Source organism: Macaca mulatta, chromosome 4 (genome assembly GCF_049350105.2).
Source record: "Macaca mulatta isolate MMU2019108-1 chromosome 4, T2T-MMU8v2.0, whole genome shotgun sequence".
Classification (NCBI taxonomy): Eukaryota; Metazoa; Chordata; class Mammalia; order Primates; family Cercopithecidae; genus Macaca; species Macaca mulatta.
Window position 1 is genome coordinate 176,312,901 of NC_133409.1, and position 26,294 is coordinate 176,339,194.

General features: G+C 46.1%; 2 long non-coding RNA genes across 3 annotated transcripts; one reads left to right on the plus strand and one right to left on the minus strand.

The window, feature by feature from the left end:
* Positions 1-1,422: 1,422 nt before the first annotated feature.
* Positions 1,423-5,404, minus strand: LOC144340577 (uncharacterized). Its single transcript, XR_013416833.1, has 2 exons — positions 5,285-5,404; positions 1,423-3,863 (listed from the first exon to the last, which is right to left on the minus strand). It is a non-coding gene; the product is annotated as an uncharacterized LOC144340577 (long non-coding RNA).
* LOC114677414 (uncharacterized) lies at positions 3,879-25,661 on the plus strand. 2 transcript variants are annotated; one of them, XR_013416832.1, is made up of 3 exons: positions 3,879-3,975; positions 19,330-19,388; positions 24,113-25,661. It is a non-coding gene; the product is annotated as an uncharacterized LOC114677414 (long non-coding RNA). The 2 variants fall into 2 exon arrangements; XR_013416831.1 differs by having other exon boundaries at positions 3,914-4,016.
* The last annotated feature ends 633 nt before the right edge of the window (positions 25,662-26,294 follow it).

A 26,294-nucleotide genomic window follows, 5' to 3' on the forward strand; every position in this document is an offset into this window, starting at 1 on the left:
AAAAAAACCCCAGAAAAAACCCAACAAGCCAATAAAGAAAGGACAGAGGATCTGAATGAGTAATTCTAGAAAGCGAAATAAAATGGCTGATAATCTTATGGAGAAATGTTTAACCTCAAGCAGTCTTCAGATAAAACCAAGTTTAGAGAATGAGATAGCCTCAATATATTGATAAAGATGTGAAAGACTGGTAATAGCCAGTGTTGGTGAGAAGGTTAAAATAAGCACTTTCTTTTTTTGTTTGTTTAATTTAATTTTTTAAACTTTTATTTTAGGTTCTGGGGTACATGTGAGGGTTTGTTACATAGGTAAACAAATGTCAGTAATGTTTGTTGTATAGATGATTTCATCACTCAGGTATTAAGCCCAGTATCCTATAGTTATCTTTTCTGCTCCTTTCCTTCCTCTTACTCTCCCCCATCAAGCAGACCCCAGTGTCTGTTGTTTCTTCTGTGTGTTCATAAGTTCTTATCATTTGGCTCCCATTTATAAGTGAAAACATGCAGTATTTGGTTTCCTGATCCTGCATTAGTTTGCTGAGGATGATAGCCTCTAACTCCATCCATGTTCCCACAAAATACATGATCTCATTCTTTTCATGGTTGCATAGTATTCCATGGTGTATATGTACCACATTTTCTTTATCCAATCTGTCATTGATGTGCATTTATGTTGATTCCATGTAAAATAAGCATGTTCATTGTGGGGGGTAGTAATATAAATCGATACAGCTTTTTTGGAGGCCAACTTCTTAGTTGAATCTCACGCGAGTGCTAATTTAATATTGTTGGCAGTGGTGAACTATTGGCAATAATGTAAGTGGCTATCAATAGGGAAATGGCTAAATAAACTGTAGTATGTCCATAATATAAAATATGGCCATACAACCTTTTTTCTTTTTTCTTTACATTTCCTCTGACAGGCTTTTTAAAAATGTATGTATTTATGATGATGATGATTATTATTATTTTTAGACACAGGGTCCCACTCTGTTGCCCAGACTGGAGTGCAGTGGTGTGGTCATGGCTCACTGTACCCTCAAACCCCTAGGCTCAAGAAATCCTCCCATCTTAGCCTTCTGAGTAGCTGGGACTGTAGGCATGCACAACCATGCCTGGCAATTTTTAAATTTTTTGTAAAGATAGGGTCTCTCTATGTTGACCAGGCTGGTCTCAAACTCCTGGCCTCAATCCTCCTGCCTCAGCTTCCCAAGGCATTGAACCACTGTACCTGGTTGCCATGCAGCCTGAAAAAGAATGTAGTCTATTTATTGATTTGAAATCATTTCTGAAAAATATTGTTTATTAATAAAAGGAAGTTTTATTAACAGTACTTGTAATTTTTTAAAAATCTAAAACCTATTTCTGTACGTAAATGTGTAGGTATATATATGCATATAGAAAGGCATGGAAGACACACATCTAGCTGCCAATGTTTATTAACTCTGAGGAGGAGCATGGACTAGGAGATGGGGAGGGTATGGGGCATAAAGGTTTAGTTCATTATTCTTCAGTGTTTAGTGTTTTTTTTTTGAGACAGGGTCTTGCTCTGTCACCCAGGCTGGAGCACAGTGGTGCAAATTCAGTTCACTGCAACCTCCATCTCAGGGGTTTAAGAAATCCTCCAGCCTCAGCCTCCCGAGTAGCTGAGACCACAGGTGCATGCCACCACACCAGGCTAATTTTTGTATTTTATTGTGGAGATGGGGCTTTTCCATGTTGCCCAGGCTAGTCTCAAACTCCTGGGCTCATGTAAACCACCCGTCTTGGTGTCTCAAAGTGCTGGGATTATAGGCATGAGTCACCGTGCCCGGCCCAGCGCTGATTGCTTTAATCAGATGTGTCACTATATTGCTTGTGTGGTTTAAAAATAATAAAAATGGTACTGCAGCAAATCGATTGGGTATTCTGTAGTAGTCACATCGTAACAAGTTCCTTATGGGCCAGCAGTGTATAACTCTGGCTGAAAAAAAGAAACAAGTGGAATTTGGGCCGGGAGCAGTGCTCACGCCTGTAATCCCAGCATTTTCGGAGGCCAAGGTGGGTGGATAACCTGAGGTCAGGAGTTTGAGATCAGCCTGGCCAACATGGCAAAACTCCATCTCTACTAAAAATACAAAAATTAGCTGGGCGTGGTGGCGGGCACTTGTAATTCCAGCTACTCAGGAGGCTGAGGCAGGAGAGTCACTTGAACCCGCGATGCGGAGGTTGCAGTGAGCGGAGATTATGCCACTGCACTCCAGCCTGGGCGACAAAGAGAGACTCCATCTCAAACAAACAAACAAACAAAAAACAAGTGGAATTTTATAACAACTACATGGGAGAAAAAAGTAGGATTTTCATGAAATCCTCCCATTTTTGCACAGCACCGAGCTGTCTGGTTTTCTGTGTCTAGAACTTCCTAATGAAAGAGAGATAAAGAAACACAAACTGAAATCAAAGGGGAGATCAAGGTTGATTAAAGAGGAAGAAATGAAGACATATCAAGAGGATACCACAGTCATTCCAGGGATTGAGGAAGCCAGAGTATGTAATGAAGAGATGTTATGCACCCTTAATGACCTGGGAATGAAGGTATCACTAAACAGCTGCTCAGGAAAGACGAGACATTCTCAAAGTGTGGTCCTGGACCAGAGGCATCACCATCACCAGAAAACTTTCTAGAAATGCAAGTTCGCAGACCCCGACCCACACCTGCTGAATCAGAAACGTGGGGGTGGGGCCCAGCAAGGTTTTAGCAAGCCTTCCGGGAGATTCGGATGGGCATTCAAGCTTGAGAAACATGACTGCAGACCAGTGCTTCCCAGCACTGACTACGTACGAGTCACCTGGGAGCGTGTTAAGCAGCACACTCTGATTCAGCAGGAGAGGCCAAGATGCTGCAGTTCTCACCAACGCCCAGGTGAGGCTGATGCTGCTGTTTCTCAGGCCACACGTTGAATCACTTTGGAAGGAAGGTTGAGTGAGCATTCAATGACTGCAGGGCTTCGTAAGGAAATAGTCAAAGAAAACACAAATAGCAGCATCAGTTTATCTCCATCGATATTTTAAAGGATCGGAGCAAGAAAAATGCTGCTTTTAGTGGTTTGTTGCCTGGTGTTCCGCAGATGTTTCACCAACAGCAATGCCTTTGCATATCGAAAACATGCTTCCTGAAGGCTCCAAGCATGACTTGTTAAGCACTCCTCTTTGCAGACGCAGAGGCTGACGCTGGCCCACAGAGCTATTTGCCTTCCAAGGTCACAGAAACCTTGGACAGATCGGGCTGGCAAAGGTCTCCTGACTACCCGGCTGGAGCTCTTTCTGCAGTCCCCTTAAGGCTGTCCCAGTCAAGCCACAGTAGGAAGTAGTGACAGAGCGCATGAGATTGACATTGCTGTAGCTCAGTCGTAAAAAACAGACCAGCTCACTCTCCAGGCTCACTGGTGAATAATAGGAATCTTTATCATCCTTTCCGTCAGAAAGCATTTATTTAAAACCCCTTGGCTAACTCACAGGGTGAGCTGGCCTGTCACACACCATCACATGGTGTGGAAACTGGCAATTAAATTTAGCAACCCACCTCGGCAAACTCAGACTGAGATGTTTACTGGCCAGCCCAGCCCAGGGGGAGCTGGGGGCTTTCATTCCTAAATCCGGAGGTTTCCAGAGAAAGTGAAACACGGCTTGGGTGGGTTATGCTGAATTATGAGCACCTGTCCCCATCAATAACTTGGCGTCCTCAAAATGCTACTGCAGGACTCTGAGATCCAAGAATGCCTGTCCTGTGCACAGCTGAGGGACGGCTATTGGCCTCACTTGCAGGGCTGCCGCTCAGAGACGGGGAGATGCTTGCTCCAAGGACAGCTTGTTTGTTTACTAACTCTGGGGACAGAGAGAGACAACATTAATCAAAGAATAAATGTCATTTCCCCTCCACACGCACCCTGAGAAGAGCACTGCAACTGTGGCCTGTGGTTTATCTGTAACCATGTAGGTGAGTGACGTCAGTGCATTTCCACGATGGCAGACAGCAAGGTGGGCATCCTGAGGAGTGAGTTTCCGGGTGTACAGGGGGCAATCAGAATTATGGCCGGGATGCAGTGGTACCGCTCTGCCTGGAGTCCAGGAAGCTATTCTGTTATAAAGGTCTACTTTCTGGAACACCCTTGGGGCTGCAAACTAGCAAAAGTGGAGTTTGTGTGCGTCTTCCGGATCCAGTGGTCTGAGTTGGGATGTCTCAACAAGAGGGGCTGCTATTTGTCATCTTAGCCAAAGACTCAGCCAGAATCCTACTCTTTACTGGGGCTGGGAATGTGATGGTGAGAGAGAGGTAAGAGGATGAGTCTTGCACAAGCTAGACTCGTTAGTCACAGCTTTCCCAACCCTTGACGTGCCTGGTAAATTACAACTGCCCAAGTGTAGTGAGGGCTTGTCTTCGACATGGGCCCAGATCTGCTGCGGGCGGAAAGGCGAGGACCCTCGCAGCCCTACAGGAAGGTACCAGATACCCCTCTTCCTGTGTGTGAAAGCACCCGCTGCTCAGATTCAGATAAAGGTGTTTCAGCTCTAGCACACCCACAGGAGTATCTGTTCTCCCACCTTACACAATAGCACCTGACAACAGGGAACAAAACTTCAAGTGTCGTAAACTGGGCCCTGAGGGGAGGAAAAAGGTTGGCGGATATGGGAGCTACCCCTGCTCAGAAATGAAGGGGAGTGGCTGTGTATTCTTCTGAATGTATAACTCTAGTGAATTTCCAGTAATGCTGGGTGATGATGGAAGGGCACGGAAGCCTTTAAGGCTGGTAAAACCGAGCTTGCCACGCCAGGTTCTCACACGTGCTGTCATTAAGAGTCCGGGCAACCTGTTAGTGTCTAAACCCTGCCCCTTCCAGGTCCCATCTTTTTCTCTGCTTTCCTCCCTTCCCTTTTTCCTTTGCTCCCTCTTCTTCTCTCTTGTTTCCTCTCCCCTTTTTAGACCTAAAAACAGTGTCTCCCTCCAGACCTTCGTTGAGTCACTGGGGCCCCCGGGCTAAGGAAATAACTGGTCCTCCATGGGGCAGAAGAGACAGGTCAGGGCCAACACTCGTGTGGCCTTGAGTCTAACGCCAGCATGACCCACTGTGCGGGTTGCTGCCTATTTTCAGTGCCTGGTTTCTCTCTCTGTAAGATGGAGATAATGGTCCTTCCTCTCCCTGCCTTCACAAGGATGATTTCAAGGACAAGCAAGATCGTGCTTAAAAGCCCGCCTAGGGGGAAGGGCACAGTGTGAGTGCTGGGCATTATCAGGATTGTTCATTTACCTTCCAGAGTCTGCTGACGTTTTTACTCGTATCTTTCTCATCTTGTGAAGCAGGTTGCATCCTAAGAGTTGTGTTTGGCTCAAGGTCACGCAAGGTTAGGTGCCTCAGCTGGATTTAAACAAAGAACAATTGAGTTCTTAATCTACGGCTCAGTCCGTTGGACCACAGTGACCTCTGGTCTCTGTACTTGGAAGCCCAGCCCTGTTGGAGGAAGTAACGCGCCTGCTCTCCAGGTGGTGTGGGAACCTGTTGTGCCGCCGCCTCCTCCCTCAGCAGCCAGGTGGAATCCAGCTCTCTCTGTGTTCCCAGCATCGCACACCTGCCTAGCACAGCCTGCCTTGCAGAGCAGGTGCTGGCCGTGAGATGCTCAGTCTGGCGAGGGGAGTCAGAGGACGCAAATCTGCTTGGGGGATTTGGAAATGATGGACAGGCCCCAAGTGTTAGGTTTCCAGGTTAATTCAAAAGTTTCTCTTCTGTGAAACTTTGAATTTGATTAGTTTGCATATGGGGCATCTAAAACAGAAATGCTGGGGAAGCAGAAATGCCAAACAAAAGTGGAAAATCCCTTCTGAGTGGGGGATGACCCCAGCTGCCGTGGCTGCACTGCGGTGGTGGTCTTCCTGGACTGCCCTGCTCTGCTTTGGACTGCAGTTCTCTGTCTTCTGAGAACTACATTTCCCAGGTCCCCTTGCTCCTGACTTCTGGCTGGCCTCAGCCCAGGGGGTCAGTGAGGATAAACTGAAGGGCTAGGGGACGGGAGATCCAGGGCGTTTCTCTGTCTCTCTGCGGCCTGGTCAGGGTCCCTGACACTGGTCCTCTGTGGCTAGGTGGCCCTTCCCTCCATCCTTCCAATTCCTACCAGACAGTGCAGGATTTGAGTTCGGGTAACGTCCCCTTTCCAAGCCCAGAGTGGGTAGAAACTTCTAAACTTCTTCCCGTTGTTTCTTCCTGGGTTGCCTCACTACCCCGATTTGACTTTTCAACAACTCCAACGTCTTTGTAACCAGTTCCCCACGTTCCGTCCCCTCCGTTGAAGACCCAGACTGGACACTGTTTTCCCAACTGATCTGTAATTGGAATCTCTGAAGGCACCTCTGTGGTGCCTGGACCTGCCTGTATGAACTGCATTAGCAGTGGGACAGGACTCAGCTTTCCCAGGACCCAGCTTTTAGAGACTCCTGTGGCTGTGCTTCCTTGTCGGGTGAGGGGCACTTTTTGGTTTAATCTTAAAAAATGTATAAGTGGAGTAAAAAAATTCACAATAGATAAGAGGGTGCACAATAAAACCTCAATTTTCCTCTCTCTGAGCCCTAGTTTCCCAGAATTGCAGATAAGAGATTACAGGCTTGTAATATTTAGGACTTGTCAGGCCCTGGACTGGAAGTTTTTCTCATCTTATTTTTGTTACTCACAATAACCTCATGAGATAGAAATGTTACAGGAGGGGAAACTGGGGCTCGGGGGCAGAAAGCAATTTGCCCAAGTATGTGCCTAAGCTAGGATTCGAAACCAGGTCTGCCTGAGTCCCGAGCCTGGGCTGTTCCTGCTAGATCCCAGGAGACCATATGCTGTTGTCCACTGTAATTATCAACAGTGCCCTTCACTCTCAGCCTGCTCGCTGAGTATGGGTCACATGATCATGCTGGCCATACTATGCTGTGTCTTGGTGATGGACAAGCCTTGGTGATGCAGCTTTCTTGATAGTTGAGGCCTGGCCCTCCATTCCCATAGACATCATTAGGTTCAAGGACAGCCTTCACACGTTGGTAGATAGTTCTTCCTGGCTTGTTATGGGGGGTGTGGACAGCTGCATGAGCTCTCCCTTTTCCAGGAGCCTTCTCTGACTTCCACAGCTCCCAGGACCTCCTGGTCCATGCTGCGCTGCTTACCTCTTAACTTCATGGGATTATTTGTTCTAATTTATTTTCTCTTTTAGAAACTATGGTAAAGTGCATATAACACAAAACTTTTTGGCCGGGCACGGTGGCTCATGCCTGTAATCCCAGCACTTTGGGAGGCCAAGGCGGGTGGATCACCTGAGGTCAGCAGTTAGAGACCAGCCTGGCCAACATGGCGAAACCCTGTCTTTACTAAAAATACAAAAATTAGCCGGATGTGGTGGCGGGCGCCTGTAATCCCAGCTACTTGGGAGGCTAAGGCAGGAGAACCCCTTGAACCTGGGAGGCGGAGGTTGTAGCCAACACTGCACTCCGGCCTGGGTGAGAGTCCTTCTCAGAAAAAAACAAAAAACAAAAAACAAAACACCCACTTACTATCTTAACCATTTTTAAGTGTACAGTATAGCAGTTTGTTTTTTTAGAGACAGAGTCTTACTGGCTCAAGTGCGGTGGCACGCTCGTAGCTCACTGCAGCCTTGACCTCCTGCACTTAAGCGATCCTTCCACCTCAGCCTCCTGAGTTGCTGGGACTGCAGGCGTGGCACTGGCAGTTTAGCAGCATTCAGCACACTCACACTGTGGTGCCAACACCGCCACCATCCATCGCCAGAATTCTTTTCATTTTGCAAGACGAACTTTGTGCCAACTGAACAGCAATTCTCTCTTCCATTCTCCTTGCAGCGCCTGATGAGCACACTTCTACTTTGTTTCTATGAATTTGATGACTCTAGGTATCTTCTGTAAGCAGAATCATTCAGTGTCTGTCCTTTTGTGTCTGGCTTATCTTAGCATAATGTTCTCAAGGTCCATCCATGTTGTAGTCAAAATTTTCTTCCTTTTAAGGAGTTCTTTTTTTTTTTTTTTTTTTTTTTTTTTTGAGATAGAGTCTCACCCTGTCTCCCAGGCTGGTGTGCAATGGTGTGATCTCGGCTCACTGCAACATCCACCTCCCGGGTTCAAACGATTTTCCTGCCTCAGCCTCCCGAGTAGCTGGGACTACAGGCACCCACCACCATGCCCAGCTAATTTTTTTTTTTTTTTTAGTATTTTTAGTAGAGATAGGGTTTCACCATGTTTACCAGGCTGGTCTTGAACTTCTGACCTCATGATCTGCCCCCTCGGCCTCCCAAAGTGCTGGGATTACAGGTGTGAGCCACCACGCCCAGCCAAGGTGTTCTTTTTTTATTTTTATTTTTATTTATTTATTTATTTTTTGAGATGGCGTCTCGCTCTGTTGCCCAGGCTGGAGAGAACTGGCGTGATCTTGACTCACTGCAAACTCCGTCTCCCAGGTTCACGCCATTCTCCTGCCTCAGCCTCCCGAGTGGCTGGGACTACAGGTGCCCACCACCACGTCCAGCTAATTTTTTTTTTTGTATTTTTAGTAGAGATGGGGTTTCACCATGTTAGCTAGGATGGTCTTGATCTCCTGACCTCGTGATCCGCCCACCTCAGCCTCCCAAAGTGCTGGGATTGCAGGTGTGAGCCACCCTGTCCGGCCCCAACACATTCTTAATTAAGTTTTATGTTAATGCTCTAAGGGCGGGTACATCCTGTGGCTTTTGGAGTCTCACACACTGTGGCAGTGTATTTGACTGCCTAGTCAGTACTAACGAGAGGACAATGCAGACTTGACATTTTTTAGGACTTGTAGCTGCCAGAAGAGTGAGGCAAGAAGCTTACAAGTTGAGAGCCGCCCCCAGTCAGTCTGTGACCTGGTCTTTTGTGGCATCAATGCTTTCAACTACACTTGTACTTAAGTTTATGGCATAGATTAATAATTGGTTTTTTGCTCTTAACTGAAAAACAGAGGTTGCATAGTGGTGTCTCATCAGTTCAGCAGCAGTGCTTCAATCAGAGGTGCACGTGTGTGTGGAAGTGTGAGTATGTGTTTGTGTGAATCACTTTGCAGTGACAAGCTAGATGCAGGCCATGGAATTTCTGTTTCCATTTACTCTGCCTTAATAGAAGCATTGGTTTGGAGAGAATATTGACAGGCTGATTCTAAATTGGAGACCCTATCAAAAGAAGAAAAAGTCTTGAGTTTCTTTTCCCATCTTTTTATATGAAGGGTGTTTCCTTCAAAGGAGAACAGGAAAGAAGGTGCTGAATTTGAGTGTGTGAGCCCCTTTCTTGTTTAAGGCCAAGGGAGTCACCACAGCCACGGCTGACGGTGCCAGCTCTCCTGCATGTGGCTGCTGTCCCATGGGTTTCACCCTCCTGTTTTACATTGTAGAAGTGGGGACAGAGAGACCAAATGACAGGCACATGGCCACACAGCTGATTCAAATAGGGGTGGTCCGGCTCTGTGAACGAGGTTTGTTTAGGGTCTGGTAAGGGGTTACATCTTGGAGGTATCAAGGTGTGCTTGGCTCCAATTGCATCTGCATCTAACAGGCTGGAGTTTGCTGCACACTATGTGCTGGAGCCAGGCCTGCGCCCCGCCCCTCCCATCTTCAGACAGCGGCTTGGTTCTGGCCTTGGTCTGCTTTCCTCTCTTGCTGAGCTCCACAAGGTGGCCCAGCGTCCTCCATCTGTGGGGTCTCAGGCCTTGCGTAGCCTCATGCCCCAGGAGCTCATCTTGATGCTGGACTTTGCTCTGAGGTCAGCCTGGAGTTCTAGCTGGGCCTGGTGACCCTGAAGCTGTCCCTATCCAACACTGCTTCATCTTCTCAGAGGCCCACGGCTATAGTCAACATCAGGATCACTGCCCATTCCAGAAACTCCCCTGCATGACTGGGAAGCACACGGCCTGGGGTGGGGGAGGGGAAGATGGGGGTGGATGTCCCAGTTCATCATCCGGGTACAGTTCTCTTCTTGTTGCCTGAGCTCTTGTGTGTTACTGAAAGCCAACAGGATGCACGTGGAGTTCGAACAAATAAACAAAGAATGAACACTGGGGTAGGGCACTGTCACCTCTAGGATACCATGTTCTAAAATGTGCACGTGCCCTTGGCGTGGTGTGATATGATAAGTCTGCAAAATGAGCTCTTGGTGGGAATGCATTTGGGGCCTTATCAATCAATCCCAAACAGTGTAGACACAGACGGAGATGGGCGTGGCATTGAAGCCAGAGTGTTCTAGGTACCGTGTATGCGCTGGGGTTCATGTGTAAGTTCTGTTTCCCAAGATGTTGGGAAGAAACCCTGCCTGCCTGGATCGGCTTCTGGGATGCAGCCTGGGAGCAGGCCTGGTGTGCAGGAAGCATCTGGCCGTCACGCCTGGAGCTAGTGTACCCATGAAGTAGCCCCCGGCCTGCTAGCTGGCCAGCCTGGAGCATGGAGGGGGAAGAAGCCGCAGAGGAAATTGGTGGGTGAGGCCACCACGGGTTTGCAATAGGTCTCAACCTGTCGCCGTCAAGGCGGGGCCTCCCATAAACGGCCTCTTCAGCCAGAATCTGGGTTCCTTTTGAGCCTTGTACAGCACAAAATGAATCTAAGACAAGCAGACAGTCTGGTTTTACTCCTTCAGTTGATATATTTTAAACTCTCTAGTGCACATTTACATTTTTAACCGCATGCTGACTTACTGTTTGTGTGGGGAGGTCTGTGCTCTCCTAGTGCCTTGGCACGGGGAAAGGTCATCCGAGGCTGGGCTCCTTCTTGCAATCACGAAGTCTGGCTGTGGGAGAAAAGTCCTGAGTCCTTGGATAGCTGTTGTGGTACCTACCCTGAGAAGGCCCCCAGCCACTGGGCCTGGACCTGTCCTCAGCTGCCAGTTCAGTGGGTCTCGCCTGCACGCCATGCTGTCTGTCATCCGGCCAGGCTCTGACACAAGGGTCACGGGGCTGGGGGAGGCTCCTGGCCAGGTGTGGCGAGGGGCAAGCCCACACAGAAGGCAGCCCTCTGCCCGGGAGCCTGCGGGTCTCCAGGGTCTGCTTGCACAATGCTTCCTGCGTGCGTTTGCATCACAGCCTCAGCAACTGTCACGTCAGCATGTGACCTTTACAATTGTTGACAAGGAGCCACTTCTGGAGACGGCTCAGAAGGAGCTGTCCCTCTTCCCGCTACTCTCCTGCCTGCCTGCTCCACACACTGAGGCCCACCGCTGGCCACTTGGCATTTCATTTCATTTCATTTTTAATTTTATTTTTATTTTTTGAATTTATTTTATTCTGTTTTATTAATTTAATTTAATGTTATTTTTAAGATGGGGTCTCGCTCTGTTGCCCAGGCTGGTCATGAACTCCTGGGCTTAAGTGATGCTCCTGCCTCAGGCTCCCAAAGTGCTGGGATTACAAGTGTGAGCCACCATGCCTGGCCTATTTATTTTAGAATGTATGTTATTATTATTTGTAACCTCACTGCCTGATGCACGCTGTTAGAGAATTTGCCACTTCTCCCTCCCTGTGAAGACCCGAGATCGGCCCCCTGGGTCTTGGCCTCACTGCTGTCACCTCCAGGCATAGTTTGGCAACTGCCGCCACCAGCACACACGCATACCCTGATATTTGCTGATTCTCAGTGGGGCTCAAGGAACCTCCTGCTCCCAGCTTATCTGACTTGGGGAGGAGTCAGGTGAAAGGAAAGGCACAGGCACCTTGTAGAAGACCTGGCAGAAGGAGGGTGGAGGAGGGAGACATTTCCGGGCAGTCAAACACTAATAGTGCCGCTCAGCGGCTCTCAGGCCTAGAGAGGTGTGATCCCTATAATTCAAGGCAGGCCCTAGATCCACCTGGGCCGAAGGGCTGCGGGGGGGATCCTTTTCTCTCCCTCATGGCAATTGAGGCCATTCTTCCCTGGAACACACGAGTCAGAGTCAGCCAGGTAAGGGGCAGAGAGAAAGGCAAATTCCCGCACCCGGAGGAGATGTGGATGCCATGGAAACTTGGTGCCCTTGGAGGCTGCATGAAGTTGAATGTGGCACGGTGGCAAGCAGGGGAACGGGGAAGCGGGATCAAGGGAGAAGAAAATTAAGGTTTTATTATGCATCCTCTTATGCATTGTGACAATTTTGTCCCACATATAGAATAATTTTTTTTTTTAACATCACACTAAAAAGGTTGCACAGCTTTTCACTGATTTCTTGCCAATAGGAAGATACAGAGATTCTCCGAGTGACTCATGGTCAGCCTCTACTCACGGGCATGGGTGCTGATTGTTTCAGTCTCTGATACCTCCCTGACTGCTTCGCAAAGCCAATTAATCACCAAGTTCTACTAGCCGTAGCTCTTAAACATCCTTTCAATACATTGATTTCTCTCTATGACCCCTTAACCGAGGAGTCAGTAAACGATGGCTTTTAGGCCTGATCTGTCTGCTGACTGGTTTGTAAATAAAGTTTTATTGGAACACAGCTATGTTCTTTCATTTGTATACCATCCATGGCTGATTTCTTTTTTGAGATGGGCTCTCACTGTTTCACCCAGGCTGGAAGGCAGTGGTGTGATCTCGGCTCACTGTAGCCTCAATCTCTCGGGTCTCATGCCATCCTCCCACTTCAGCTTCCTGAGTAGGTGGGACTACAGGCACGCGCCACCATGCCTGGCTTTTTTTTTTTTTTTTCGTATTTTTTATAGAGATGATGTCTCACCATGTTTCCCAAGCTGGTCTCAAACTCCTGGGCTCAAGTGACCCACCTGCCGCAGCCTCCCAAAGTATGATGATTACAGGCGTGAGCCACAGTGCCCAGGCCATGGCTGATTTCTTTATTGTTTTCTTTTCTTTTCGAGACAGGGTCTCACTCTGTTGCCCAGGCTGGAGTATAGTGGTACAACCACAGCTCACTGCAGCCTCCAACTCCTGGGCTCAAGCTGTCCTCCCACCTCAGCCTCCTGAGTAGCTGGGACTACAGGCACGCACTATCACACCTGGCTAATGTTTAATTTTTTTGTAGAGATGGGGTCTTGCTCTGTTGCCCAGGCTGGTCTCAAACTCCTGGGCTCAAGTGATCCTCTCACCTCAGCCTCCCAAATTGCTGGGATTACAGGCCTATGCCACTGCTCCAGCCCATGGCTTCTTTCTTGCTAAAAAGACAGAGCCGAACATGCCCCAGACATTTGTTACCTGGCCCTTTACAGAAAATATTTGCTGACTCCTGCCCTAATTCATCCGTTAACCTCTTTTGGTGGAGTGAGTGAAGCATCTTTCTAACTGATGTCTATGTCTCCAGTCTTGTTCTCCTCCCATCCATTTTTCTCACTCTGCCCTTTGTAAAGGGAAAATCTGGTTATGATGCTTGGCTGCTTGCTCCACTGCCTCCTTCTGCTCTCTTGATGGATTCCAAACACCTTCTCACGGTCTGCAGGTTTCTTCCACTCAGCCCCAGCCCTCCTTTTGCCACTGTGCCACGTTCAGCTATATGCAGCTTCCAGGCACTGAGTTCCCATGGCACCTAGGTCTCCCTGCAGGTGTAGCCATTGGGGTGTGCTGCTTCGTCTTCCTGGAACTACCTTTCTGTCTGCTCCTTACCTGGCCAACTCTGACTCATTCTCATTTCTCTCGGGAAAGCCTCTTGACTTCCCGAGGCTGGGCTAGGAGGCTTCTCTGTGTGCTTCCAAGGTGATGGATTCTTCTTCCGTTACAGGACATATCGGGTTACATTGAAAAATTCATTTGCTTCCTTCCTTCTTTCCTTCCTTCTTTCCTTCCTTCCTCTCTTCCTCCCTCTTTTATATATTATATTAGTCACTAATTGCTCTAAATACAACGAAACAAAACAAAACTAAAATAATCCAAAGCTCCCTGCTGCTCTCAGAGGCTTGCACGCTGGTGGGCAGAGATAGAAATTAAGCAAGATTAGGAAGTAGACTAGAGAATATTAGAGAAGAAGACGTCTTGAGAAGAAGAAATAAATCAGGAAGAGGATGTGAAATACTGGGGGCGTTGACATTTTAGATGGGGTGGCTAGACAAGGCCTCCCTGAGAAGACCTCTTCTGGGGAAAGACTTGCAGGATGGGAGGGAGTGAGCCATCTAACTATTTGGGGAAGAGCTTCTCGAGGTAGGGAATGTTGTGGCATCTAAAGGTACAGTACGAAGTCCTGAAGGCAGGAGAAATGAGGCCAGTGTGGCTAGAGAGGAAAAAAGGAGGAAAAGAGCAGGAGGACGGAAAAATGCTGTGGGGTGGCCAGGTCCTATAGGCCTATGGGAAGGACTTTGACCTTTACTCTGAGGAACGTGGGAGCCATTGTAGGGTATTGGGCAGAAGAGTGACATAACCTGTCTGGAGCTTGCCACAGAGTCCTTTTGTCTGCAGTTGTACTCTCTGTTAGACAGACAAGCTCCTTGAGGGGAAGCATTGTGTCTTATTTGCCTTTATTCTCAGGACATAACACATCTAGCTTGTAGAAGACCTCAATATATGTTTAACAAATGAACAATGAATGAATGAAAGAATGAATAAATGCATGAATGACTGCTATCTCCCAACTGCCAGATCCTGGCTCCTAAGGGCTCTGAGAATCTTCTCCCTGTGGAAGAAAAGCTCTGGTAGAAGATGTTGCCAACATCTAAGGCCTCGGGGTTCTTAGCTGCTTGCTTGGATGTAGCTAGGGCAGCAACATACATCCAAACCAGTTTCACTGTTGCCACAGAGCGGCTGCTTAATGAATCAATTTCACCCAGAGGGAGGATTTCAGGGTTGACCCTGTCCTTCACAAGCTTCTGCTGGAGGAAGTCATAGGGTTATTACCAAACTTGCAGATGGAGGTAGGAGGAACAGAGGGTTTTTTGACGGATGGACTCAGGATTTACAGCTATCTTTATAGGTTTGAGCCTATAAAGAGTCCCCATCAACTGAAGAAGGTAAGATAGGGAGATGTCAGCCTCTGCATCGGAGCCCCAAATCAGCAGTAAAAACGGCCACTGGGGGGATTTATAGCTTTGGTAGGTGTCAAACACTCGGAGTTAAAAGTGTGAAGCAACTGTCAAAAGTCTCAAAGCTCGCTGAGAAGCCACTGTAGATGTAGATGAATAGATGAGTCGTATCTGAGAGCTGTAAGCTGCCTCTGATTGTGTAAAGCCACTCCCAGGGTTCCAGGTAGGACACCTCCAGGGAACTGTGAGCACACTGGGAGGATGACAGGGAGGGGTATTTGAGAGCACAGTGGGTGGTTAGTTTGGAGAAGAGGAGTCTGGGGGTGGGACTTGATAACTGTCTCCAAATATTATTAGTTCTGAATTATTAGGTCTGAGAGAACTTAGGTTTGAGAGTTAATGTGAATGGCATCAAGGGGCTGAAATAAGACCAACTGGAGATCAGCTCAACTGATGGAAGCACTGTCCAGACATCAGATGGGTTGCTTTAAGCCTCTCTCTCTTTTTAGTAGGGAGGGGAGGACGATAGGTAGGGAGGAATGCTGTGGAATTGACTTAAGCATCAGATAAGAACTTTGACTAGAGTTCTTCAAAATGCCTTTTCACACTGGGGTTCCATGAATGCATCTCCTCTATTACTGTGTGGCCGACTGTGCTAGTTACTCCTTAATATCCATTCTTCACTGCTTCCTCAGTAATGATAACCCACATTTTTAGAATGCTTTTCAAGAGCAAGGGCTTCTTTCCTCGGTCTCGCTTGGAACTAGGCATGGTCAAGGGGAAAACTACGGCTAATGGACTAAAAGTAGAAGTATCGTGTTCAACTTCTGGGAAGTAGTATCAAAGAAAGCGGGTGTGTCCTTGTGTCTCTTTCCTAATTGCTGCAGGCTAGAATGTGGATGTGGTAGCTGGAGCTCAGCAGCCATTTTGGGCCATGAGGTAGAAGCTCTGTGTTGATAAGAAGCCTGGGTTCCTGATGATCTTGGCCAGTATTGCAGCCATGAACTGCTGACCTTTACTATTTATTTATGTGAAAGCTATATAAACTTACTTTTTTTTTTTTTTTGAGATGGAGTCTCACTCTGTCACTCAGGCTGGAGTGCAGTGGCATGATCTCGGCTCATTGCAACCTCTGCCTCCTGGGCTCAAGCGATTCTCCTGCCTCAGCCTCCCAAGTAGCTAGGACTACAGGTGCACACCACCACGCCCAACTAATTTTTGTATTTTTAGTAGAGACGCGGTTTCACTGTGTTGGCCAGGCTGGTCTCGAACTTCTGACCTTGTGATCTGCCCACCTTGGCCTCCCAAAGTGCTGGAATTACAAGCGTGAGCCACCATGCCTGGCCACAAACTTGCATTTCTGACACACTATAGTTATTTTGGGTTTTCTGAAACTTACAAATGAACCCATTTCTCTCTAATATACCATGGAAAGTAAACACACACACACACACACACACACACACACACACACACACACGAGAAGAAACAGCATCGCTTGGCTTCAAATCCCAGCTCTACTACTTACTAAGTGCTGTGTGTCTTTGGACACGTTTCTTAACATTTCTGTGCTTCAGTGTCCAAACTGAGAAACTGGGAATAATAATAGTAACAACTGTGTAGTTTTTGTTTGTCTGGGTTTTTTTTTTTTTTTTTTTGAGAAGCAGATTAAATGAGAGAATAAATTTATTTAAAGACATAGAACAGTGGTCTATACATAGTAAAGATTTCATACATGTTAGCTACAATCATCATGTAGGCACCATCGATACTTTCTTTTTCTTGAGACAGACTTTCACTCTATTGCCCAGGCTGGAGTGCAGTGGCACGATCTTGGCTCACTGCAACCTCTGCTTCCTGGGTTCAAGCGATTCTCCTACCTCAGCCTTCCCAGTTGTTGGGATTATGGGCGCCCGTCACTGTGCCCAGCTAATTTTTGTATTTTTAGTCGAGACGAGGTTTCACCATGTTGGCCAGGCTGATCTCGAACTCCTGACCTCAAGTGATCCACCCACCTCGACCTCCCAAAGTGCTGGGATTACAGGCGTGAGTCACCGCGCCCCTTGGCAAACCATTTACACTTTAATTTCCTCATACTCTGCCTCTACAAAACCATAGGGTTTTACCAAATATGTTTTCCCTTATTTCGTTTTCATTTGATGACTTCCATTAACGTCCCAGAACACAAAAAGAAACCATGTACGAGTAGTCAGAATGCAGTTTATGCATAAGCAGCCAAGCTATTTTCTTAAGACAATCTGCTGTAAGGCATGGGGTTGAGGAAGGAACTGTGTCTAGAAGAATGGGCCGCTGGGGTTTGCTCTGTGTTCTGAATAACTTCCCTGTTCTGGTTATGATTTCTTAGATTGTATAGAAACATACATTTCATAGCAGTAAGCAGTAATCAGCACCTAGAGAAAGAGTACCCTCCTCTGCTTAGAGGTTGTCTTTCTGAGTTTCTGAGAGTACCCTCCTCTGCTTAGAGGTTGTCTTTCTGAGTTAAACTTAGACTTAAGAAGTCTAAGTTTGAATACCATCTGTTCATTTGTTTATTTATTGAGTTATTCATGGGGATACACAGTTGGGTAAGAAGGGGTCCAGACTCCTAAGAAGCTCACAGTTGAGTAAAGACGGCAGATGCAGCTGCATTTCCTGTGCCTCTCTGGACATGCCTCTTCTCATGTCTGACTCTCTGAGCCGTGGTTGTCAGTGGGTGATTAAGAGTTTGCCAGCAATAAAAGGTGGGGTGGTGCTTCTGGGAACTGATCCTCCAGAGGCGTCTGCACACGTATGGAAGGATGTACGTGAGCAGTTATTCATGGCAGCATCGCTTGTAGGAGCAGAAGCCTGGAGGCAACGCAGGTGTCATCTTTAGAGGACTGGGTAATCTGTGAACATCCCCACTTGAATACTATACAGCAGGGCAAAGGAGCAGGGCTGCTGACTGTGCACAGACCCGGCAAGCTTTCCAGAAAATGCTGTGAAGAGACAGAAGCAAAAAGCGTTGAGTACATATAGTTGGTTATATTTTGTGTAAGAAAATATCATCTGTATCCGTATTTGCTTGTATTTTCAGAAAGACTGGAAAGATATCAGGGATCTCAGAGAACAAAGTAAGATAAAGGGTAAGTGGAATAAGTTGTTTTGTTTGTTTGTTTGTTTGAGATGGAGTCTCACTCTGTCGCCTAGGCTGGAGTGCAGTGGTGTGATCTCGGCTCACTGCAACCTCCGCCTCCTGGGTTCAAGCGATTTTCCTGCCTTAGCCTCCCGAGTAGCTGGGACTACAGGCATGCACCACCACGTCCGGCTAATTATGTTGTATTTTTAGTAGAGTTGGGGTTTCACCATGTGGGTTAGGCTGGTCTCGAACTCCTGACCTCAAATGATCCGCCCACCTCAGAATAAGGTATTAATATTATAATTTGATAATTATCTTATTCAACAACATATCAAATCTGAAAGAAGTCACATGAATTTGTTTTATTATTATACTTTAAGTTCTAGGGTACATGTGCACAATGTGCAGGTTTGTTACATAGGTATACATGTGTGCCATGTTGGTTTGCTGCACCCATTAACTCATCATTTGCATTAGGTATATCTCCCAACGGTATCCCTCCCCCAGCCCCCTATCCCCCGATAGGCTCCAGTGTGTCCTGTCTCTCTGTGTCCAAGTGTTCTCATTGTTCTATTCCCACCCGTGAATGAGAACATGCATGTTTGGTTTTCTGTCCTTGTGATAGTTTGCTCAGAAGGATGGTTTCCAGCTTCATCCATGTCCCTGCAAAGGACATGAACTTATCCTTTTTTATGGCTACATAGTATTCCGTGGTGTATATGTGCCACATTTTCTTAATCCGGTCTATCATTGATGGACATTTGGGTTGGTTCCAAGTCTTTGCTATTGTGTATAGTGCCACAATAAACATATGTGTGCATGTGTCTTTATAGTAGCATGATTTATAATCCTCTGGCTATATACCCAGTAATGGGATTGCTGGGTCAAATGGTATTTCTAGTTCTAGATCCTTGAGGAATCACCACACTGTCTTCCATCCACAATGGTTGAACTAATTTACACACTGCCACCAACAGTGTAAAAGTGTTCCTTTTTCTCCACATCCTCTCCAGCATCTGTTGTTTCCTGACTTTTTAATGATCGCCATTCTAACTGGTATGAGATGGAATCTCGCTGTGGTTTTGATTTGCATTTCTCTGATGACCAGTGATAATGAACATTTTTTCAAGAAATCACATGAATCTTTAATCTGGGGCTTTAGCTAATGTATCCTGAACATTTTAGAAGTTGTGAAAAAGTTTGAGTTATGGTAAAAATGACCAGCATTAGTAAATATCAGGCTTTAACTATTTGAATGTGCTTTTCTTTGCAGCTAATGACACTGCCTAGGGATCGTAGAAGAGCTGAAAATAATGTTTTATATTTAAAAAGGTGAGGAGAGAGTCTTTTTTAGCCTTCAATAATTCTTACAAATGTTTCCCTTAATTTGCTATCATAATACTAACCCTAGTGAGTGATAATTTTTCTTTCTTCCTCCCTTCCTTTCTGTGTCTCTATCTCACACACACACACACACACACACACACACACAAAGTTAGGAAGAATAGGAGGTGACTTTGTGGACGAAAAGCTGTTTTTCACTTCCCTCTACCATATAACTGAATTTAGATGATTCCCAACACGAGCCAAATATACAGTTTTAATAATGGGTGTTCCTTTAACAAATAAATAAGCAAATATATAATGCCAGGGAAATCTCCAGAACACTCTGAGTTGATGGGGCTGTTGTCATCAAAGAGGGCTTCCCTTTTGTTTGCTGCCCTGGGGTTTTCCCATCATGGGATGATGAATTGGAGTCAGACATGGGAGAGCAGAAAGGGGGCCTGTCTCGTCTAAAGCGGGAGACGGGCTATCGTGAAGGACCTTCTCAGTCCAGCCGCTTTAAGAATGAGTGCATGTGGAAGATGAAAAGCCGCGAGCTGATGCTCTTAAGACTAACCAAGCTGTGCCTCCTGGAAAGTCTTCAAGAACCCAAAGTTACGGGGTGCCCAGTGAGTTGGAAGATTATTAAAGAGGAATCATGAAGAGGGAAGGCATTTCTTTTTTTTCCTTTTTCTCATTTTCCCTTTTTAAGATAAAAAAAGTTCTTAAAATTTACATATATCCCTGGAGGTTTTTTTTTTTTTTTTTTTTTTTTTTAGAGATGAGGACTCACTATGTCATCCAGGCCAGCCTCAAGCTATCCTTCTGCCTTGACCTCCCTGAGTGCTGGGATTACAGGCATGAGCCACCCTGCCTGGCCTTGGCTGGCATTTCTTAATAAAGGAGAGAGCCTCACCCATGGAGGGCAGATACTTTGTCATATCCTTCTTTCCGATTTCTCCAGAGGGCCCAGGAGTGTGCCAGGCATGTGGGAGTCCTGCACAAACACACAGCAAACGGCCTTTTCTGCTTCATGGAAGTGAAGGACTTGAAGAGACCGCTAGAGTTCTTCCAGTTCACTCTCTCGTGCACTGTGAATGAAATCCAAACCCTTAAAGACAGCTGAGAGTTCATCAGAGTTTTAACAAGCAAGAGAAGGATTCCAACAGTATCACTTGTTACCCCATTTCAGAGTCTACCAGACTATAGTACAGGGATGCTTCCTTATGAGTAACTTAAGTGCCCTCGTGATTTCACTGTAGACTGAGGAGGTTGGTCCCATCACCAGCGCCCTTGACCTCCACAGGTCTGTTACATCTTTCCTCCACCCTCCCTTCCTCAGGCTGGAAAATCTTAGTTACTTTTATGTCTCAGAGGTGTAGCATATTTTTGGGAGGTGTTCTCATTTACCTTCTCTTATTATGAGCTGGGAGAATTCAAGTTTAAGAAGAAAAAGATTAAAAAAAAACTATAATCATAATATAATCATGATAAAGGCCAGGCACAGTAGCTCATTCCTGTAATCCCAGCATTTTGTGAGGCTGGGGTGGGAGGATTGCTTGAGGCCAAGAGTTCAAGGATAGCCTAGGCAACATAGTGAGACCTTGTCTCTATTTAAAAAATGGTTTTTATTAAAAAAAAAATGGAAAGATGGTTACAGCTCTTTCTTTCCTTCCTTCCCTCCTTCCTTCCCTTCCCTTTCTTCCTTCCTTCCTTCCTTCCTTTCCTTCTTTCTTTCTTTCTTTCTTTCTTTCTTTCTTTCTTTCTTTCTTTCTTTCTTTCTTTCTCTCTCTCTCTTTCTTTCTTTCTTTCTTCTCGCTTTCTCGCTTTCTTGCTTTCTTTTCTTTCTTCTTTCTTTTTTGAGATGGAGTTTTGCTCTGTTGCCCAGGCTGCCTGCCTGCCTGTCTTTCTTCCTTTCCTTTCCCTTTCTTTCTTTCTTTCCTTCCTTCCTTCCTTCCTTTCTTTCTCTCTTTCTCTCTCTTTCTTTCTTTCTTCTTTCTTTCTCTCTCTCTTCTTTCTTTCTTTCTTCTTTCTTTCTCTCTCTCTCCTTCCTTTCTTTCTTTCTTTCTTTCTTTTCTTTTCTTTTCTTTCTTTTTTGAGATAGAGTTTTGCTCTGTTGCCCAGGCTGCCTGCCTGCCTTTCTTTCTTCCTTTCCTTTCCTTTCCTTTCCTTTCCTTTCCTTTCCTTTCCTTTCCTTCCTTCCTTTCTTCCTTCCTTCCTTCCTCATCCTCTTTCTTTCTTTCCTCCCTTCCTCCTTCCCTCCCTCTCTCTTTCTTTCTTTCTTTCTTTTCTTTCTTTCTTTCTTTCTTTCTTTCTTTCTTTCTTTCTTTCTTTCTTTCTTTCTTTCTTTCTTTCTTTTCTTTCCTTCTTTATTCCTTCCTTCCTTCCTTCCTTCCTTCCTTCCTTCCTTCCTTCCTTCCTTCCTTCCTTCTCCTTCTCCTTCTCCTTCTTCTTCTTTCTTTTTTGAGATGGAGTTTTGCTCTGTTGCCCAGGCTAGAGTGCAGTGGTATGATCTTGGCTCGCTGCAACCTCTGCCTTCCGTGTTTAAGCCATTCTTCTGCCTCAGCCTCCCAAGTAGCTAGGATTACAAAAGCGTGCCACCACACTCAGCTAATTTCTATATTTTTAGTAGAGACAGGGTTTCACTATGTTGGCCAGTCTGGTCTTGAACTCCTGACCTCAGGTGATCCACCCGCCTTGGCCTCCCAAAATGCTGGAATTACAGGTGTGAGCCACCATGCCCAGCCACAGCTCTTTCTAACTTAACATCTGTGCTAGTCATGGGAAAGTGCTGTGAATTTGTTGTTTCCTAATCTTCCCCCTCTCTCATTGAGTGATAGCTGCATAACCTAACATCAGCTCTTTCTTATCCTCCATGCCCTTGGTGGTAACTGGGCACCAGGCTGCCAAGGAGAAAGACTGCATTTCCCTCACAGCTGATTGTAGCCCCAAAGATGTCAACAGCTATGTTACATGACAGCCAGATGGAGAGCTGCTTCAAAGACAGTGCTTTTTGTCTTTTCTTTGCCTCTCCCACTAGTTGCTTGCTTTCAGTTATCTGTTGCCGTGCACCAAATCACTTCCACAATTAGTGGCTAAAATCACTACAGTTTATTACTTTTTGTGATTCTGTAGCTGGGAAATCTGGGAGGTTTCTCATGCCAGTCTCGCCTGATACCCCAGCTGCTGTTGGATCTAAGGTGGCCTCATCCACATGTCTGCCAGCGGAGGCTCCTCAGTTCTTCTCTGCGAAGTGTCTCCTCCTCCCAAAGCCACATGCACCTTATCACAACATGGCAGCCTCAGGGTTTCAAGAGCGAGAGAGAGGGAGCTTCGAGAGTGCTTAAGGACTAGGCTCTGTAATTTATACAACACCATTTCTGTCAAATTCTACTGGCCAACCTGGATTCAAGGGTGAGGAACTAGACCCCACATCTGGATGGAAGAATAGGCAGTGCCATTGACATTGCAGAGGGGTTTAGAACAAGGAGGCGTGATTCATTGGGGGACCATTATTAAAATCAATCTGCCGCACTCATTGGCTGGAATATGGACACGATGCTATTAAACAGAATTTAAGCAGCTGTCTTGGACAAGCTCTGCAGGCCTTGTGCTATGAAAATCGGAGAAACAACTTGGAAAGAGTCCCTGACATTTTGTGTAGCCTCCTTGTGAACCATGGACTGTCTGCCTCCAGTGTGCTTTCATTTGAGAGGTTGATAAATGCTTGTATTGTTTAGGCCACTGTCATTTTGGATTTTCTGTCACTTGCAGCCAAATCTATTCCCAACTTACATGCTTTCCAGTACTCACCCTCTTAAATTTTCAGCTCTGCTTAACAGCCAAGGCTACCACCACACACAGCGTACTGCAGTTTCAGGCTTGGAGAGGAAGGGAGGAAGCCTAACACGTAGGAGACCCCGTCCTGTTTTGATGTCATTGCCTGTCCCATTTGGCCAGCCTGGAAAAAATAAAATGAGGAAGGTGAACACGGGACTGAGGAAGGTTAGGGGTTGTCACGGGCCTGCCTGAAACACTGCCTGGTCCCATATTGGTCAATGTAATCTCAGCAACGAACCCAGGGGAGAGCCCAGGAACCACAGTGGCAGGTCTAAGAATGTTCCAGGCAAACTGAAAAAGCCAAACTTGCCCATGCATAGACGCTGTGGATCAGTGGTTCATTGAATGTGGTCAAAAGTGGACCTGCTCCCTGGTATAATGATAAGCTGTGTACCTCGGATTCCATCTGGAAGCCATTTTCGGATTTGCATTGTGAAGAGACGACGTTGAGTTGGGGCTCTCTGAACTCATCTGTGTTGCATGTGCACAAGGGTGGGTTTTAGAGACAAACAGCAGCTTTTCTCCTCCCCACTTTTTCTTCAAGTTTTATGGTTAGGTTTGGGCTTTATTTATAACTTGTCACATGGAGAAATCCAGCAGGGCACTATTCAGAGGCATCATATCATTTTACAAATTCCCCACTCATAATTAGTTTAGGCTGCTTTAAGTCTGCATTTTTTTTTCTATAATGATATAGTAGACACAAAGTGTTAACTAGAAACAGAAATATTCGCCTCTTCCTCTGTCCCACCCTTACCCCCACCTCTGCCCGCGGGGGATGCCCTGGTAGCATACCTATCCCAGTGAAGAACGAGTCTGTCTGGAGGCTTCAGCCACTCTTGGAGGCCAGGGAACCTTGAACCTTGTCTCACCCGTTTCTCTCCTCCCAACAGAATGGCCTGCAGACAACCTGGACACATAGAAGGCATCCATCTGCATTTAAAGAAGCTCACAGACACGGCTGATTGATTCTGCGACCTTGCTTTGTTACTCATCTCTGAGGTTAGCGGCTTCACTGCCAGGGACCTTGTCCAGAGTTTCTGAGGCCTCCAACAGCCTGTGGTCTCCTGGTCACGCAGACCCTGCCGGTGGCTTCAGTGACTGGATCTTGCTGATGTTTGAACTGCCTTTAGCTGTCTGTGAAGGGCATGCTGGTGAGGCCATGGAGCAGGAAACCATGACAAACAACAGAACTACAGTCTGGTTAAAAAAGAAAATATACATATGCACATATGTATGTTCCCCTACCCCAGGAGTTGAGGCTTTTTTGGCATAAATTTACATATATTTTGGCACAAATTTGCATACTAAGTTCCTAAGTCTCTACTTCCAAATAGAGTTACATGAGAACCTCTCATTTATGGCATTAACATTCATATTGTTCCCCTTAGACCCATGTCACTGGCTCTTACTAATATACTGAGTTTCACCAGTTTGTCCTCCATTTCCTAGAATTTGTTCTAATTTTTAGGAAATGCTTACTAAATATCACTACTGTGTGTTGTGAAATCCAGCCCTGAAGGACATCAAAAGGTCTCTTGTTAGCTGGTAGCTATTGTTAGGTATTGTCTGTAGAGACATCGGGTCTCCTGGAAACATACCATAGGCTGTCCAAAAGTATTAATTATTAACTTGGGCCTTTAATTGTATTTATATGAATTAGAATATTATGTTTGTATGTAGAGAAAAGAGATTATATCTAAGCATTATAACTGTGTATAAAAAGGATTTTACCAAGAGTACTGGAAGGTGCATTATAGTTACTCTCAAATGTAATATTAGGGATTTATATTTACATATATTTGAGACAGGGTCTCGCTCTGCCCAGGCTGGAGTGCAGTGGTGTGATCTCTCAGCTCACTGCAGCCTCCACCTCCTGGGCTCAGGTGATCCTCCCACCTCAGCCTCCCAAGTAGCTGGGATTACAGGCACACTCCACCATGCCTGGCTAATTTTTTGTATTTTTCGTAGAGACGGGGTTTCGCCATGTTGCCCAGGCTGATCTGAAACACCTCGGCTCAAGTGATCCTCCCACCTCGGCCTCCCAAAGTGCTAGGATTACAGGCATGAGCCACCATGCCCAACCAATATTAATCATCGGTTCAAGAACAATGTTATCAAACCTACCTGCGTAATTACATGTGAGCTGGGGCAAGCTGTGCCACTGCCCTGGAGCCTCAGTTTCTTCCTCTGGAAACTGAGGGAAACCACACCAAATCTTAGTGTTCCCCTCATCTCAGGCAGCTGACGTCACCTTTAGAATTTTTGCCATCTTCTCATGTCGTTTATACTATTTCTTCGTATTTTTCTGGAATTTAAAACTTTTCAACTTAAACTGGCATGATCTAACTTAGCCTAGTCCTAAGCAAAAATCTCTGTGAAACTGCGTGTTTACTGTACTCTTTTTTCTTGCATATTAAAAGAAATGCATGACTCTTAAAATTTTTTTAGGGTGCTCGTTCGTATTCACTTGATATTCTCTCAGTTCCTGCTGCACTTTGAGAATGTGATACAAAAATCTTCAATGGTGTGCACGGGAGCTTGGTATAAGGCCCAGCCCTAGCAGTCATCAATGGTAGCTGAGGCAGAAACAGCTAGGTTCCTACCTCAACATTCTCCTTTTAACATAGTAACATGCCGACTTTCAGCTGGGCACACAATGGAAAACATTTCCCAGGATTCTCTGCAACTAGATAGAACCATGTAACTTTGTAACATAAATGTAAACATAATATTTGGGACTATGCCTGGACTGAACAAAACATTTAGTAAAGCTGGGCATGGTGGGGTTTGCCTGTAGTCCCAGATACTCTGGAGGCTGAGGCAGGAGGATTGCTTGAACCCAGGAGTTTGAGGCTGCAGTGAGCTATGATCTATGATGACGCCACTGCACTCCAGCCTAAACAACATAGTGAGACCTTGTCTCTAAAAAAAGAAAATACATTTAAAAATATATTTGGTGAGGTTTCTGAGAATCCCCCTTACGAAAGAGAAGCCATTACTTCTGCAACTTCCTCCGTTCTGCTTACTCAAACTTGAATGGGAGGGCAGCTCTCTCAAACCATAAAGATGAAG